This window comes from Molothrus aeneus, chromosome 1 (assembly GCF_037042795.1).
Source record: "Molothrus aeneus isolate 106 chromosome 1, BPBGC_Maene_1.0, whole genome shotgun sequence".
Taxonomy (NCBI): Eukaryota; Metazoa; Chordata; class Aves; order Passeriformes; family Icteridae; genus Molothrus; species Molothrus aeneus.
The window spans coordinates 118,367,014-118,384,511 of NC_089646.1; the positions used below are offsets into that span (position 1 = coordinate 118,367,014).

The following is a 17,498-nucleotide window of genomic DNA, read 5'->3' on the forward strand; positions in this document are numbered from 1 at the left end:
TCCTTTATATACCTATAAAGGTCTAAACTACAGCTCTTGTGTTCATTAATTCATTACAGTTCACTAATAACCTTCCAGTAAGTGGCATCCTCTACCACACTTCCTTGTCTTGGATGTGATTTCTAGGTATTGAAATAAGTGAAAAGGAGGTTTGTGAAACCAAAGAAACAGGTGCCTACTATTGGACAGGAATTTCTTTGACGAGCAGATTTTTCTTCCATCTGATGTAAAACCACTGACGGTAACAATGAAGATGTACCATCTATTTAAGAAAAAGAAAGTAAAAAAAAAAAAAAGTAATTTTTTTTTTGTCTTTGAGAAGTATTTTCCCGTTATAAACTCATTGGGTTCTATAATGGAAAATGCAAGAAGTGACTTTTAATTAACTCTTGTCCTTCACTAATTTTATCAGAAAAAAACCAAACCAAACCAAACCAAACCAAAACAAAACAAAACAAAAAAAACCAACAAACCAAAAACAAAAGGCCAAAACCCCAAAAAAAAACCCCAAAGCAAGCAAACAAAAAACCGAAATCCCACCAAATTGTTCTTGGGCACTTTGCCATTTCTGGTCTATATAGCTTATTTCCATAAAACTATGGATAGTGTTTACCTCTTCCCATACAACACTGGTAGTCCGAAGCCGAAGCTCCATGCCAAGAATCCCGCTCGCTGTAGGGACGGTGCCTTCCCCGGCGCTGCTGTGCTGGTTCGGCGCTGGCAGTAGGTGTCAGCAGAAGCTCACCGAGGGAACCTTCCCATCATCCCGGCAAGCGCCGCGCTGCACGGATCAGACATCAATGCTGTAAGGCACCGCTGATTTGTCACTCTTCTGCTTTTTTTCTGACCAGCCAAATAACGAAAAGCAGCGGGTCCGGCTGCTGAGCAACCTCCGTGAGCATCCTTGTTTGCTCCACCGCAGCAAACAAGCAGGTGGGGCTTTGCTTACGCACTGATAATTCATTTGCATAGCGAGCGTGGTGGTTCACAAGACAGGTGCTGGTCTCGAACATTTTGTGCTGGAGAATGACAGGACACCGTGATTTGCACATTGAGAAAACGTGAGTGCCTGTTCTGAGGTCCGGAACTCTTCAGAGGAGTGGATCAACTGCAGAGGAAAGATCCTCCTTGCGGTACGACTTTACTGTAGAGCACTGCATAAGGATGATTCAGAGGATAAAATTTTAAGGAGAGGTTTTTCAAATAAAATCGTACTAAGGGCAAGCTCACTACTCAGATTAAGAGCAAGAGAAAGCTCATTCACAGGTAGAAAGTTGGAGAGAGATTCTGTCGATATAGAGTATGTCAGGCATCCTATGGGGAAGGCTTCCTAGATTTAAATCAGGGCAAACCTAGATGAGTAAAATAAAGTGTCAAACAAGTCGCACAACTTGATGAAATAACAAGAGAGTGAAAGAAAGACAACTTCGATATACCATCTTTGGAACTCTCCACATTTCTAGGTAATATTGAATGCGAGGGAAGTAAAAATCAAAAATCATTCAGAAAAAAAATCTGAGGTTACATGTGCCCAAGCCATCTTGATCCAAGGAACAGCAAAGAGAAGAAAAATCACTTCAGTTAAACAATTTCCTTGACTCCAAACACAAAAAAACCACCAAAAGCCACATGGCAAAAATGTCCATTAAATCAAATTACCAAATAGAAAGCAGGATGGGGAAAAAAAGTCCAATGATGCCAAAGCAGAAAGATGTAATAAAGGGGATATAAGGAGAACACTGCAAGTGCATTATTTCTGTTGGGAATGTTTGACAAGGCCAGCCCAATATGGTCACCTATTTTCTCTCAGTGAGGGCAGAGCACATACAGGAGAAGTGATAGCTGTCTGATCTTGGCATTCGTGAGTTTTTGTATCCTCTCACATTGCAGTTTACAATCAAGCTGGCAGAAAATGTACTGATCCGATACTGCTGTGCTAGATAGAAAAGCCACGATTATAGCAAACTTACGTAACCACAGCATATGCGGAGCAGCTGGTCACTACCAAATTGTAAAACCATATCAAAATGAGGTTATGCAGGCATCTGTCCTCAGTCTGTTCATTAATTACATGCAAGATTATACTTATCAAACTTGTGGAAAACACCAAGCTGGAAAGAGTCGCAAGCAATTTGAGGGAGAAATGTATAGTTTAAAATTCTCTTGACAAGCTAGCGAAATAAATAAGATTGGAAATCAGCATATATAATATTTTATTCTCACTTATAATCACAGGATAAAAGAGTACATTTATTGGAAACATTTTTCAGAAAGGATCAGGGCATGCAGTGAATCACAAACTGATTGTGAATCACAAACTGATTGTGAATCAGCCACGTCATATTGTTATGAAAAAGCAAAGCCTTTTAAAGGATTCAGTGAATGAGTGTCACAGGGATACAAAAGGATCAACATGGCAACTTGCAGCAAGCACAGTCTGTGGTAGTACCTCATTTCAAGAAACATGAGGTCTAAGCTAAATCAACAATAAAATAATCATGATCTAGAAAAAATAAGGTTGAGAGAAAGAATGGAGGTTGTCATGTAAGCAAGCAAGAGCAAGGTGGCTGAGGCAGGTAACACACAAACTGTGAATCAAGATCTCAGTAAAGAATCATGATACAGACATAGAGAAAATCAGAAAAATATGTTAGAGATAATATGGCTTCATGAAAAATAGTCTGCTCTACTCACAACCCTTTCCTAGCTTTCTGTTTGTGAATATGATTGATAAATCCACTCCTCTGATGGATAAGCTTTGTTCACCTCCTGTTTACACCAGAAGCAGCCAGCCCAGCACTCAAGGTGAGATTTTGGGGAGTGCCCTTGATGAAGACAAACAAAACCATGTTACATAGAAAAGTAGAAAAAAAGCAAAATGATAGTTAGAGAAAAAGAAACTGAGGGATTACCTTCTGATATATGGGTTAGCAGAGCTGAAAGGTTTAGCTAGTGCTATAGTAACCTACAGAAGAATATTTGACTGAAGCTGTTACCCCTCCAAGAGCATTATTCCCAACTTGGCTCTTACAAAGCACTTCACTGGCTCTCTGTAGTGTGGGAAGAAAGAAATGCATGTGGAACCTCTGATACAGGGGGACACCTAAGCTGTCTGGCAAAGTGGGAAACACCAGCTCCTCAGAAAGGGAATCCCAACAATCCCTCTTCCTTGCTGCACAATACCAGACCCCTCAAAGAAGGCCTTCCGCAGGTAAACCTACTACAGTTGCCAGAATAAAACAGAGAAGAAAGTAGAGGATTATGTAACTGCACCCAAAACATTGTCTCTCAAGTCTAGGTGTAGGAAAGACAAATAGATCTTTAGGAACAGATAGGATCTGAAAATTCTCTGAAGTGGAGAACCAATTTTACCACTGGTTTAATATTGATTTAGGTTTATCTAATCCCTACTTTAATTATTGTGCCTCAGTCACTCCCTAGACTCCAGACTCTTTACAAACAGACTTTTTGTAAGCAGCCATCTCCTATTGTATGCCAAAGCATTTCTCATAAACTTCCAGCAGTTCCCACCAACAAATAAGCTACCTCAGATGCAGAAAGCTACTGGTGTTTGAAATATGCTCTACTGACAGCAGATCCATGGACTGTTGGTAAGAACACCTGGGATGCTTGCTGGGTCTTCCCTGCTGGAGCTTGCAAAAGTTGATTACAAAGTGGATGCTTTTAGACTAGAGTTACAGCACACTGAAGACCCCAGAGTATTGTAGATATCTCTTACTCACTTGCACAGTTCAACTACCCTTTCATTGTATGCCCACTAAATTTCACTATGCTTATGTCTGTATGCAAGATTAAAAAAAAAAAAAAAATTAGTTACTTCAGTTCTTTCTGATTTTGCCCTATGGTAGAAATGTCATCCATTTCCTTAGTCTGGTTGCATTTGAATCGCACTACAGGGCAGAAAAGTTCATAGAACAGAAGACAGTAGAGATAAGACAGCAGAACAACAAAACAGAAGGAAAACAAACATTTTATTTCATTTTTAAGTTGTACTCTTGCTATCAGCAGAGCTGGAAAGACTGCCTGTTAATGATGAGTAAGCATTAAGTAACAACACTTCCAGTTGACACATATATAAAAGAATTCACATATAGAAACTTTAGTAACCCTTGCACATCACTTGGAGATGAATTACAGCTCCCTTACAGTCTTGTAATCTTGCCCACTCAAAGGGCTTATTCTCTTCTTTTAAATGTTTTAGACCCTAACTCCTATACACATAGGAACACCTCCATGAATTTGTGGTAGGTTTTGAGATTTTGTATCTGTGAAAGCTATTGACTCATTGTTGCTACTTCCTGATAACTCATGGGAAACACATGAGGCAGGGGGTTTTCATGTTCCCCAAAAGGGCAACCACAGCTAGGACAGAAAGGAAAAAGGAGAAGAAAAAAAAAATTTCATTAAATGAATTTGTTTTTTTCTAAGCGGGATATTTTCTTGAACTGAAACTTTGGTAAGTTAATTCAATTTAATCTTCTTGGAAACTTACATTGTTATATCACATGACACTTGTTTCCCCCCTATACCACTAAGATTTAGTCCCAATTCCCTTTTATACAACTGTGTTAAGAAGCAAAAGTAGACTTAGGGTCTCTAATTTATCATCTGCTTAATTTTTACATTTTTTATTGGGTAAGATGATTATATGTCCTCTCTCTCTTTTTTTTTTTTCTGTATTCTTTAGATTTCTATTTGGAGGGATCTTGATATAACAATTATGTTTCACCTTTTCAATACCTACCATACTGTCCTTTTTTCTTGTATCTTTTTGTAGAGAAATAACTTATAATTCTTGTCTGGATGTTTAAGAATTGTTATTTAATATATTTAAAATAAATAGTTTCAAATTTAAAAACTTTTAAATTTAAAAATAATCTTAAAGAGCTTTTCACAGACTTGAAAAATATACTGTCTTCCATTATTTTAGCTAATTGTGCTTGAAGAGGTTGACTCTTAGATGCTGTAGCCAACACCACTGATGTTTCATATGATAAACAGTTCACAGCAGCAGGGATCCTGAATGCAAAAAACTTGCTCTGCTCTGTATGCAAAAATTTAACAGGATTGTGGTGTGCATGGGATGGGTGTTACAGTGCATCCAGCAAGAAAAGCTGAAGGGCAGCTAACTTTCTAGTCTAACTAACTTTGAACTTTACAGAGATCACACTAAAGTATGAAATAGCAACACAATATGTCACAACAGTTGAGTAAGAGGATATGATTGAGGAATAACAAATTTTGGTTTTGGAAGAAGGGAAAGAAAATAAAGTGGGATTACTACCTACCTAGACAGAGGATATGATGCTTAATTGCACACCTCTCACCATTCCAGGGAAAGAACTGCACTTACTCACTTGAAAGCTGCCCATAGTTAGGGGAAAAGCAACAGTGCTTGCATGAAGTATCACCCACAAACTTGCCAACATCTTGCACCAATGTTCATCATGTCTCAGGATCAAACAGCAAATTTTTTTATTTAATTATTTAATAACATTTAATAACCATTATTTAATAACAGCTAGGACTAGGAAATATGTCTCTGTTTACACTCATCTGAATATCTGTCCATGAACTCCAATTCTGCAAAATCCGATCTAGATTTACTCACAACACTGACAAGTACAAACTAAAGTATAAAACTCCAAGCATGCAATAGTGGAAGAAACGTAACAAACATAAAGTGGTGGCTATGAGAAGAGTGACTCTGTACCTGTTGTGACTTGGATGTTGATGTAAAAGCCTAATGGCAATGCTTTGGAGAAGATGATTTTTCCTTGAAGGCACAATGAGAGATAGGGATCCCCAGGTGTGATTTGGTAACTAAGCTCTTGGAACTCAATAAAGCATTTAAGTTTCTTTTTATTTGACATTTGTGTTAAACTTTCATCTTAATTGCTATGGTCCATGTTTCAAATGTTCAATAAAATGTGTTATACTACCTTATTGGAAGAAAGCATTTTCAGCACTATACCTTGTAAATCTCTAAGCTAATTAGAAATATGAACTGTTAGCTAGCCTCCTGAAGATGAACTTTATAATTCCTTCAGGAACTTGCTCTGAAAAGATGGGAATTTACATGCCTGAAGATAGGAGCCTGTTCATGAGCATGGATTCAGTGGCAGATGAATCCATGTCACAACAAGCCTTTCTCGTGATACGTAATCATTGATTTATTGCCTGGTTAGTATGTGGTTGTGGGGGATCTACCCAGCCTGAGCATGTACTGTCAGGTCTGCTGAACAGAAAGCCAAGGTAAAAGGTCACCTTATTTAACTCTGCTCTCTACTTCAAAACTTTTTAAACTTCTTTTATTCCACTTGTCCTTAGTCAATCTCTCTTTCTTTCATCCCTACTTTGGCTCATAGCCCATAGTGCTAGAGAGCTTGCTACAAGCCTACATCAGCTAACAACCATTTGTCTTTGCAATTCACCTCTGAAGTTCAGCCTGTGCTATTACCTGGCTTCTTCATGTGGGAAGAAGCAGCAGTAGGATGTATGAAGGCAGAGTTGCTACGGGGAAAGAAGTGCAAAGGGATGAAAGGTGGAGACATGCAAATAGCTGAAGTAAGAAGGAAAATGAAAGAAAGTATGGCAAGAAGGCAGAAGTTCTGGTGACCTCACAAAAGATGTTTCTCCCCTTTGTTTGGCCTCTCATAATAAGATGACAATGCATCATATCCACAACAACTGAGTTTATTCAAAGGGTTTATTCTGTCCTCAGTCTGTTCACCAGACTGTTGATATTGACAGGAGTTTTGTTATGCTTTAAAAGCAGAGTACCATCATCATAATCTGTTTTTCTACTGTTTTCTCCTTCTGTTTTGGTGGTGCTTTTAGGTGTGCTGTTCAGACATTGACCTGAGTGTAGTTAAACAAATCAACCTGTCTGGAAGGATATGCATAAGAGAAGAAAACAAACAATGGAGCAGACATGAGGAAACAAATGAGGCACATCTATTAGCTTTGTTTGCTCAGCAGCAAGCCTGAGACTGGTCTTTTAAAGATTTTCTAAGTTTAGTGCTTCCTAGTATAGAGGACATGGCATTAGGGACCTTGAGGGTGTACTTGTGTCCTCACAGTGGAATATCAGAGCAGGAGGAAAAAGCCATTCTTATAGGAAAACTAAGATGGAAGAAAAGGTTGGCTTTAGTGGCAAGTCACTTTTTCCTTTGTTTCTTTTTTTTAAAGAGGCTTTTACTGTATGTGAACTCTGCTTACATTGAAGTGGAGATGGTTAAGATTCTCTTTGATATTTAAATTTCCTGCTGTGTCTGTACAGGAGTGCAATAGCCTGACTAGTAACAGAAAAGTCTCTAGAGGAGAGAAATAAACTTGGAAAGAGCATGAACTTGCAGTTGCTAAGGAACTCCACTACCATGGCTGCATCTGCTCATTGTGGTCTAGACTGGAAACTTTTCCCCAGGCTGTCAGCATGGCAACCCATCACCTGCAAGAGGACCATGTCTTTCCCCATGTGCCTAGTTTGTGCCAATGTGAAGCAGGAAAAAGATGAATTATATCAGGCCAAAGAATTATTTGTATTGTTTTTACACACACGTGCACACAAAAAGGACTAGAAGAGACTTCCAGCACTTCAGACTCCTCAACTGATAAAATATTCTATTTACAGCTGACCTTTTGTGTTCCTCTGTGCTATCTCTGTGTTCTTTTAGGTGCCAGGAAAACTCTAGAAATAGTTTCTTGTTATTGTTAGTTAACTGAAGTGGATTTCACTCAAGATGGATAGTTTTTAAAATTTTTAATTTCTGGTAAGAAATAAACAATACAAGTGTGCCTGGTTAGACCTTTGGAAATAGGAATTCTGTAGGCATTTTATGAAGTGTTTAAGAAGCTAAATATGTTGAGATAATACATCAGGTTGTAGGGTACTTTGGGGTGGAACAGATTTTTCCTTCTTAGGAAGGGGAAAGAACATTTTTTGTTCTTAGTTTTGTCCTGGTGTGGGAGAAGATCTTTCAAGACTTTTTCCTCATTCAGATTCTTTAGGAGTCAAGGGGAAGGAGGTAATGGTTACATCTATTATTCAGTACTGTCTCTGCTAATTTAATCCAATGCAGAAATAGGGTTCTGATACTGACAGATTAATTCCTGAAAAGATAGGCCTTACAGGAAATGTTTAGTTTTGTTAATCAAACCCCTTCTCCAGAGTAATAATATAGCTAGAATCACTCATCACTTTTTAGCATTACTTCTGCATAACAGGGGTGGGTCTCTTGAATGGGTCAAACTGCATAATCTTTTTGTCTGGAGATTTGCCTTTTGGAAGTTGTCCTGAAAATAGTTTTCTGTGTGACTGTATTCTAAATAATTACACATGCAAGATTATTATCAAGGACACCCACATGTGCTAACATTAAATGTGTGCAAGCCTTATGAGAAACAAGGTTGGGATGATCACAGAAACACAGAATCATGGAATAATTCAGGCTGGAAGGGACCTCTAAAGGCCATCTAGTCCAAACTGCCTGCAAAGAGCAGGGACATCTTCAGCTCAATCAGATTGCTTAAAGTCCCATCCAACCTGAACTTGAATGTTTCTACTGATGGGGAATCTACCACTCACAAACAGGCAGTCTGTTCCAGTGTTTCACCACTGCATTGTAAAATTTCTCTTCCTTATATCTAATCTAAACTTACCCTCTTTCGGTTTAAAGCCATTATCCCCTGTCCTATCACTTCCTGCCTTTGTAAAAAGTACTCTCTACAGCTCCCTTGTAGCTCCCCTTTAGGTACTGGAAGGTGCTATAAGGTCAACAACCTTCCTATAACAACCCCAACTCTCAGCCTGTCTTCATAGGAGAGGTGCTCCAGCCCTCTGAGCATCTTTAAGGACCTCCTTTGTCTGGACAAAGACTTGTTGCAACGGGTCCATATCTTTCCTGTTTTGGGGACCCCAGAGCTGGGTGCAGCACTGCAGGTGGGATCTCATCACAGCAAAGAAGTGGGCAGAATCCCTTCCCTCAATCTGCTGGCCCTGATGCTTTTGATGCAGCCCAGGATACAGTCAGCTTTCTGAACCACAGGCACATATTGCTGGGTCACATCCAGCTTTTCATCCACCCCAAGTCCTTCTCCACAGGTCTGCTCTCCATCCACTCATCCCCCACTTGTACTGATACCAAGGATTGCCCCAGGTATAGTGTCTTGCACTTGCTGAACCTCATGAGATTCCCATGGGCCCACTTCTGGAGCATGTCCAGGTCCATCTGGATGGCACCCTGTCCTTCAGGCCTGTCCACAGCACCACTTGGCTGGGTGTCATCTGCAAAGTTGCTGAGAGTGCACTCGATCCCTTTGTCCATGCCATTGGTGAGGACATTGAAGAGCACTGGTCCCAGTATGAATCCCTGAGGGACATCATTTGCCACTGATCTTCGCCTGGAAGTTGAACCATTGACCACTACCCTTGGGATGCAATGAATTTTAGGTGCAGTCGGATGACTGGGGATAATGATGGGTTAAAACAGTATTCCCACTAAAACATGGTAGCAAAATCCCTGGATGAAGAGAGGAAGTTTGCATGAAAACATGGCCATCTTGGCAAGAACTGCTTATACCTAACTTTCCTCAAAGATGTGTACTTTTAGGTCTTTTAGGTGTACTTTTTCATCTCACTCCTTTGCTTCACTGAAAGCTGGGAAGGAAGGAACTATCCAAACTGTACTGAAGGGACATTGTAATTTAGGGATCATTCTTTCAAGATGTACTATGACAACAGATTAACTATACCAGACCACATTAAGTTCATTATCTGGGATTCACTTTTGTTCATGATATAGTCTGTGTCTTTCCAGCATCTCAGGATGCAAGAGGTGTTGCTGTCCTCAGCAGTCTCTTTCCTTCCTCTTACTACCACTCAAAAAAATTCACTGGTGCCCTGGTTGTCCTTGGAAAAATCTCCCTCATCTCACATCATCTCACTGAGGCCTTCCTGGAAATTCTCATCATTTTGTGAAGTGTCTGAGCTGGTGCCATCTCCTAAGGTGTGCCATGTAGGGACCTCAGTTGGCCATACCCAGGACCATGAATCTGACAGAAGTGTTTTGAGGCTGGATTGCACAAATTAAGGGTGAGGTGAGTTTTGCTGTGCTGCATCCTGTGGTAACTTGTGGAGAAGAAAGTGTGCCAGGAAGCATAGAGCAGCAGCCAAAAGAGAGATAACAAATGTTGCTTGAGACAAACTGATAACTATTTTTACCACATCCTGCTGTGAGAAATGAGCACAAGGTGATTATTGAGAAAAAAGGAAAAATAATGCCTACAGAACAGAGTGGGAGGATGCTTCTGTACCCTAGCTGATGTCTCCTATGTCCCTCTCCTCTATACAGACCGATTGATCTACTTTTGCCGCCCAGGTGGATAAAATATCGGCATCTAAAACCATCGTTGCTTTCTGTGCCAGGTTGTGAGAGCTCTGCAGCGGACGGAGCGGCCCGGTGCTCGGCAGGCTCCGTGCATGTCCCCGTGGGGCACAGTCCCTGCCGGCGGCCTGGCAGCACAGTCGGCTCCCGGAGCCCGCTGGGTGCCGCCTGTGGGCAGGACGGCGTCGCCCTGGATTAGCTCCCGGTTTAGGGGGAGGATCGCGGTAATCCGTGCCTGGATCGCACATCCCGCGCTAGCCGCAGCCGCAGGCTCTGCGGTCCCTCGGGCAGCGGCAGCCGCGGGGCCCCGGGCGGGAGCGGGGCCGGCTGCGCGTCCCCGCCTGACCCCGGCCGCCGCCGCCGCCCGGGGGGCGCTGCTCGGGGCGGGCCGGCGGCGGGGGCGGCACCGACAGCGACGGCGGCCCCGCCTGCGCCGGCGGGGAGCGGCGGTGGCCCGTGGCCGCCCCGGGGTGGGCGCAGCCCCGTGAGGGGAGCCCGTCATCCCGCGGCCGCGGCGGGAGGAGCGCGGCTGACGCGGCAGGGAGGAGGAAGCGGCAACTCCAGCGGGCGGACGAGCGGACGGACGGACGGACGGACGGACATCCCCGGCCCGCCCCGGCCGGCGGAGGGACGGAGGGTCGGAGGGAGGCAGGTACGCGGGGTGCAGCCGTCCGGGGATCCGTGACCCCTCCACGGCCGGGATAGAGGGAGCCCGTCCGGAGCCGCGGAGGTTCCGCGGCCGCGGGGACACGGGACTCACCCGGGGCACGGGACTCGGGGACGTTTCGCTTCCCTTTTGTTGCCGTCCGCACCGCCCCACACGGCCGGCGGTCCCGAGCAGTGTTCGGCGCGGCCCTGGCCGGGTCCTGCGGAGGGGCCGGGGCTGGAAGCGCTCCCGCAGGAAAGCGCCGCTCCGCGTGGGCGTGCGGCTCCAGCCAGCGGCTGGGATCCGCTCACGGACAGGGGGCAAAGTGCTCGCAGGCGAGTAAACAAACAAACATGCAGAAACTTCTGCTCCCCCCGCCCCCGCCGCTGTAATTTTAGATATTGTATTTGCAAAGAAGTTTTAAAGTCATTTAGTATTTCATATTCTCCTCTCGCTTTTTTTTTTTTTTTTTTAATTCCCACCCTTCTGCAGCAGTGTAACTGGCTCCTGCTAGTACTCTTGCCCTAATGTTTTTACTGCGCGTATATGTAGTTTTACACACTATGCTTTATTTTGCATGGCTGGCTCGGTGTGGGAGGGTTTACTTTCTGGGTTGCAACTACGGACACGACCAAACTCCATTTCAGTTCTGCTTCTTAACTCCATAGGACAGTAAAGCTATGCTGGAATCAGACATTTAAGAGATGAAGAATGGCTGGGCATTTACATTTAGAGCAGGTGGAAGAGCCCTTTTCCAGAGTCCTTTACCTCTGCCCCAGCAGGATGAGGAAACCCTGGTTAGCTTTGCTTTGCGCCTTGCAGAGGTAAAGCAGTGAATGCGGTTTGGGTCTGCAATCCCTCTGTCTTGTGGTTTCTGTGCCAGAGAGGCAAGGGCTGGAATTGTCTCTTTACTCGTTTAAACACCCTCAGCATGAGAGAAGGTTGGAGGCAGGGCGAGAATTAAAATAATGCTTCCTCCGCCTGTGCAGAAGTTGCAAAGTATTAGTGCTCCCTGCACAGATGTTTTATGGGAAGGTAAAATTCTGACTCAGGCTTGAGGGATTTGAATTAAGGAGAGAAGTGGTCGAGCTTGAGGGAGTATCCAGTAATATTCACTTGCATGACTTTGTAACTTGCAGGATATCTGCCTCAGTGCTTCTGTGAGCATTGGTGAGAGCTCCTCGGCTTCCCCTTGCTGAAACTTACATGCTCCTGCAAAGCTTTTATTTTTAAATCTGAATTCTGTCAGGCTCTTTCCCTTAATTTTTGAGATATTATGAAGAGCAGAAGAGCTTTCAACTATGCACTAGTTGGCAGCAAAAACCAGTTAGTGATCTCTGTATTTCCCTCCAGTAAGTGCTGCAGCCTCTTTATTATGTGCTCTAAGCATTGAAATAGCATTGACATTTATACTGGACACTCAAAATAGATGTTGACAGCCCTTGCATTTAATTTCTTTCATGCTAATCTAATAAATTCAGTATCTATTGTAATCTTCAAAGAGCATTAAACATTTCCTGAGGGAAAGTTATGCGGACTGGTGAATACATGGGCTGCATCCAGAGTGCTGCAAGATGTGTAATTCATTGGTTGTGTTGTTCTGAGGGGATCTTCATCCTGATAATCAACAACCCATAGGAGTTGTTGCTTTTTATGATCAGTGTGTGCGTTCTCATTCTCCAGGGACAGGTATCTTTCTAAGAAGCCTGACAAATGATGTTCAAGTCTCATTGAACAGAAGTCTTCAAAAGACTTATGGGGATACAGTAGTTGGGTGGTTCCTAGTCCACTCTGCTTATAAAATAATGTATTGCAGGGAGCTAATAGTTCAAGTTTTACTTGATCTATTATGTGAGCACTTTAAAATCACTACTCTGTTCATTTTTGACTTGTTTAAAGTCAATCCACAAGTAGGTGGATAATTTGACTGTAATGGCATGTGTTTAAAATAGTGATGGGTGGTTTTTAATATGCAGAGTTGCTTCAGCCTAGCTAGCTGGAGTAGCTGCAAGCCTCCAAAGCTGACTTGACCCAGCAACAAAATATTTCAGTAGGGTATGCTGAGGGCCAAAAATAAAGTATATTAAATAAAATCACCCAGGTATTAGCAAATAAAACTAGATGCAAAGCATCTCTTGTTTCTCTTGGGATCTAGGGTTTATGATGGAAATCATCTGTCAATCTGAAATGCCATGCATGCTAATTGCAGGTTCATGTTAATCATCACTGTATAAGAGGGTATGTCAAATCCTATTTTCCTTCCTATCCATACAGGATAAGCTGCTAATAAGCTGTGATCCTTCAGCCACATCCACACATCAGTTCTCTCCTGGGTTGTCCTTCCTATATCCCAGATCATTCTCCAGATGGTTTCAGTTTTATAATTTGCATGCAAGTAACTAGGGCTTTTTTGTCCCATGGCTACAAGCCATTTCATACACAAATACCCTGCATTTCTGCATGGAAATAGAGCTCAGATTACACATATTTGCAGTTCCAAATTATGTTTTTGTTTTGGTTGTCTAAGTTGTCATTAAGAAGAATGTTATTTTGAAGGAATGTGCGCTTCCCAAAAGGAAAGTCATTGTTGGTTGGTTTTGTGACTTCATTTTTGGACATCTCTAAGTCATTGAAGAGTTACTCTGCTATGATTTTTTTTTCTGTAGACCAAGGAACTAGAAACTACTGTAAATAATGTATGTACTTATATAGACTGAGCCATAGTAAAGCAATATGTTGTTCTTATTTGAAGTTAGCTCTTTGAGTGTTTGTATTGAAGGATTCATTTTGTTTTAGTTTAAGTAGTATCCATATGCTAAAATGTCCTATAAAGAAAACATACTTTACAAAGTAGAACTGAAGGGCTTCCACGTGCTGTGAGAACATTATAAAATATGTTAATCAGGTTCCTGCTTGCATTCCTAATTCTCAAACAGAATTTATTCCCCCAAAGTCTTCCAAACCACCTAACACTGTGTCTGCCTGACTCTTAAAGTGCCTTAAACATATTGGATCTCCCCTTTGAGCAGAAAGTTCTTAAGCATCTTATCTAGAGCTGCTGTAGTTGAGCATCAAAGCCCTGAGGAGATGAAGAAAGTAGGGCACTGGCAGGCAATTGTAAACACACGCGCTGATGGATCCGCCGTGTCTCGAAATGCAGCTGTGTGTTTCCTCTTGGGAGCACTGCCCTAAGAGGAGCCAGTGCTCAGCCTTCCCTGGGAGCTGCTGCTGCTGGGATTTGTCTGAGCAGCAGGCTGTGTTCTGGTAGGTGAAACCTGGGCTCCTGGTCCCTGTGCCTGAGGGGTTCAAACCCACATCTTCTGTTCTGAAGAAAAGTGAAGTTAAATCAAATTCTTCTTCCCAACCTCTGCAGCTGTTGGAGAGGCTGAAGGAGGCAAGCAGAAGGGGACACTTGGCTCCTTGTGTTCAGCCTAGGCCATCTGCTGGAAGATGCAGCAGGGTGCCCAAGGCTGGTACGAGGGAGCAGCAGAACCTTGACTGTGTCACAACGGTGCGTGTCCTGCTGGGAGGAGGGCTGGGATCTGGTGGTAGCTTGCTGATGATGATTATCAGAGGTGAGCATTTCCATGACATCCTCTGTGTTTGAAGAGAGGATCACCACTTGACTAATTTCTCTAGGAGAGAAGTGGGCCCAGGAGAACAGGCTCAGAGATCTGGAGTGGGTGGTGACAGCTGGTTGTACTCCCAATTTAGAAGTTCCAACCTGCAAGCTGAAGTAGGGAAAGTGTCCAGTGTTTCCATCCAGAAAGCCCCATTTCCAGTGCAGGAATCCCCATCCTGGCCCAGCACTGTCACAAATGTCTCCCTGCCAGTTTTATATTATGCAGGTGTTCAGGTGGTGTTTTTCATGTTCTCTGCCACAGATTTGTGTGTTGGTGTCCTGACCTGTAACTCCATTCCCTTGCCCAGTTCTATGTTAGGATTCTTTCCCCCTGCTCTTTAGCAAAGGAAGAAGTAAGGTTGTATCTTCATGTGATCTTTTCACTCCAGTTTCTCAGACACCCTGTGAGCATCACCTGAGGAGAAGAGGGAACTTCCTTATTCCCTCATATTTGAAATGCTTTGCTTTGCAACTACAGTTTTTCTGTGGCTTAGGGCAGGAAAGCACCTGGGGGTTGGGGGAGTGTGGGTAAGCAAGATTAATGTCTAAATTTATTTCCCAGCTCCTTTATTCAAAGAGATGTCACATCTTACTTCTTGGCAGTCTTGTTTGAAACAGTGAGGGCAACTGGCAAGCTGCTAGTGGAGTGTCTTGCCAAATACTATTGCAAAATACTGCCAGTGCAGAAGTTGCATAGCTTTACAGACTGTTATGTTTCTCTGGGAGTAAACCAAAGGGGTACCAACTTCTGATCCTTTGCCTCTGAAGAGGAGCAGGACCAACATGTTTGCATTGCCTTATGAGGCACCTCATGCTACTTTGCTGCTGCTGTCTCTTCCAGCCCTTGGGATTAGTTTTCTTTCAATGGTACTTCTCCATCTCTTGCTCACTGTTGTGAAATAACTGAGGAAACAGAACTATTGAAAACATCTTCACTATATTGTTACTTGCAAAATATTTTGGAACAGACATTGGACCAAGGAAAGCTCTGCCTCCCATCCTGGACTCAATGTTGCAAATGCAGCAGGTGCATCAGAATAGATTTGCTGTGCTCCACGGAGTTATACCCCCTATGTGAGTGTTTTTTGAAGAGCCATACAACTGAAGTAAATCCTAACTATTTATCTATAATATAGGATGCACAATCTGATATCTGAATATATGCAAACTGTGTGCCAATTATTGAGACCTTGTAACTTTGCTGTTAAAACAAGGCACGAGTTGGAAACACACATCTATTTTTCAGTAACTATCTTGATAGCTATTTTAGAGCTTTGCATAATTAATCTGTGCTCAAATTGGTATTTTAGTGAGAAAATGGGCATCTGTGAAGATTATTGTCCCATGGCATTGTACATAATATTGCATTACAGTGATATTTCTGAATTCAGCTAGGAAGATAAGCTGGAGGGGTAAGTGCTGCTCATGGCTAAACATCTTAAATCATGCTGCTATTCTGGTTAGAAGGAACCTTGGAAGGTGGTGAGTTAACTCCTCACCCTGAGTGTTCAGACAGGGCTGCTCAGGGCTGTGTTTGCCTGGGTTTTGAAAGCCTCCAAAGACAGAGGCTCCACAGCCCCCCTGGACACCCTGTCCTAGTGGTCAGTTATCCTTGTGGGGATTTTCCTTCTCATGCAATGCACCAGCAAGTCTGGCTTCTCCTCCAAGACACTGGGAGGCTGCTGTTAGGTGCCCCTCAAGCCTCTTCTCAAGGTTCACAAAGCAAGTCCAGTTGCCTCCAACTCACCTAGAGAATAAGCTGCAGCCCTTGACTGGCTGTGTTTTGGCCTCTTCCATACCCTGTGTACTTCCTGCTTAGGTGAAGGAATGTTGGATGCATTAGCATGCAAGTGTACCTGGTCTGCATGACTCTGAACTACTGTGTGTTTATATTATAATAGTTTAGGTTGAGATTTTTGTTTGTTTGTTTGTTTGTTTGTAAATTCCTAGTGTTAGGTATTTATGAACTGGGATCACTATCAAACCCTAAAATATGTTTTATACTAAATTTAGTAAATAAGTAAGGACTGAGCATTCAGAAAATGAATGCTTTTAGTCAGCCATGGTAGAATTTCCAGTTTATGGTATGTGCTTTCCTTTAATGCTGGAAAGAGTATAGAAGAGGGACAGGAGGTAATTAAAGAAGAAAATAACTCCTGTACTCCCTTTGGATGGGACTTAACCATACTTTGCAAAAGCAAGATGCATAAAGTCTACAAGTTTGGAATGCTGCCAAAAATTACAAAACTGAGAAAACTTAGGGCAATTCAGAAATAAAAACTACCTGGCAAAAGTACCCAGACTATCAAATGCCTTGAAGACAAGTGCATCAAAGAACTAGGAGACTTCTGCTTCCTTCCTGCCATAGCAGTGGTGCAACTTGAATTTATTAAATTGGGGGGGGTCGGGGAGAAAGAAAAAAGCTATGTTTTCATTAAAAGATAAGTAAAAAGAGAATGTAGCATTAAGGACTATATAGCAATGTTTTATGAGAGGTAAGAAGTGAAACAGAAGGCGGTTATTTGGGGTCATAGTGGATCCTGATAGCCTAGAATCCAATTATCCAATTAGCCTCCTGATTTTTTCTTTTTTTTCAAATACTAGACCCTCCTGTTTAATTTAAGCAATAAATGTAAGGCTGTTAATTTAATCTCCCAGTACTCATGGTAAATATCTTGTAAATAATTAACTTTCATTGATTGCTCTTTAAAAGGGGTCATGGATTTTTCGGACTAGTGAAAAAGCAGCATTTTAATATTTTAATTTCTAAATTTCATCTTCCCAAATCAGCCTTTGGTAAGAGAATATCTGTTGGTTTTGGAGT

The 17,498-nt window shown here is 42.4% G+C and overlaps 1 protein-coding gene across 1 annotated transcript in view; it reads left to right on the forward strand.

Annotated features, from left to right (window-relative positions):
• Nucleotides 1–10,890: 10,890 nt before the first annotated feature.
• Nucleotides 10,891–17,498, forward strand: part of SGK3 (serum/glucocorticoid regulated kinase family member 3) — a 55,834-nt gene continuing 49,226 nt past the window's right edge. Inside the window, exon 1 of the mRNA XM_066563634.1 lies at nt 10,891–11,058. The gene's annotated coding sequence lies outside the window, so the exon portion shown is untranslated. The remainder of the gene's footprint in view (nt 11,059–17,498) is intronic.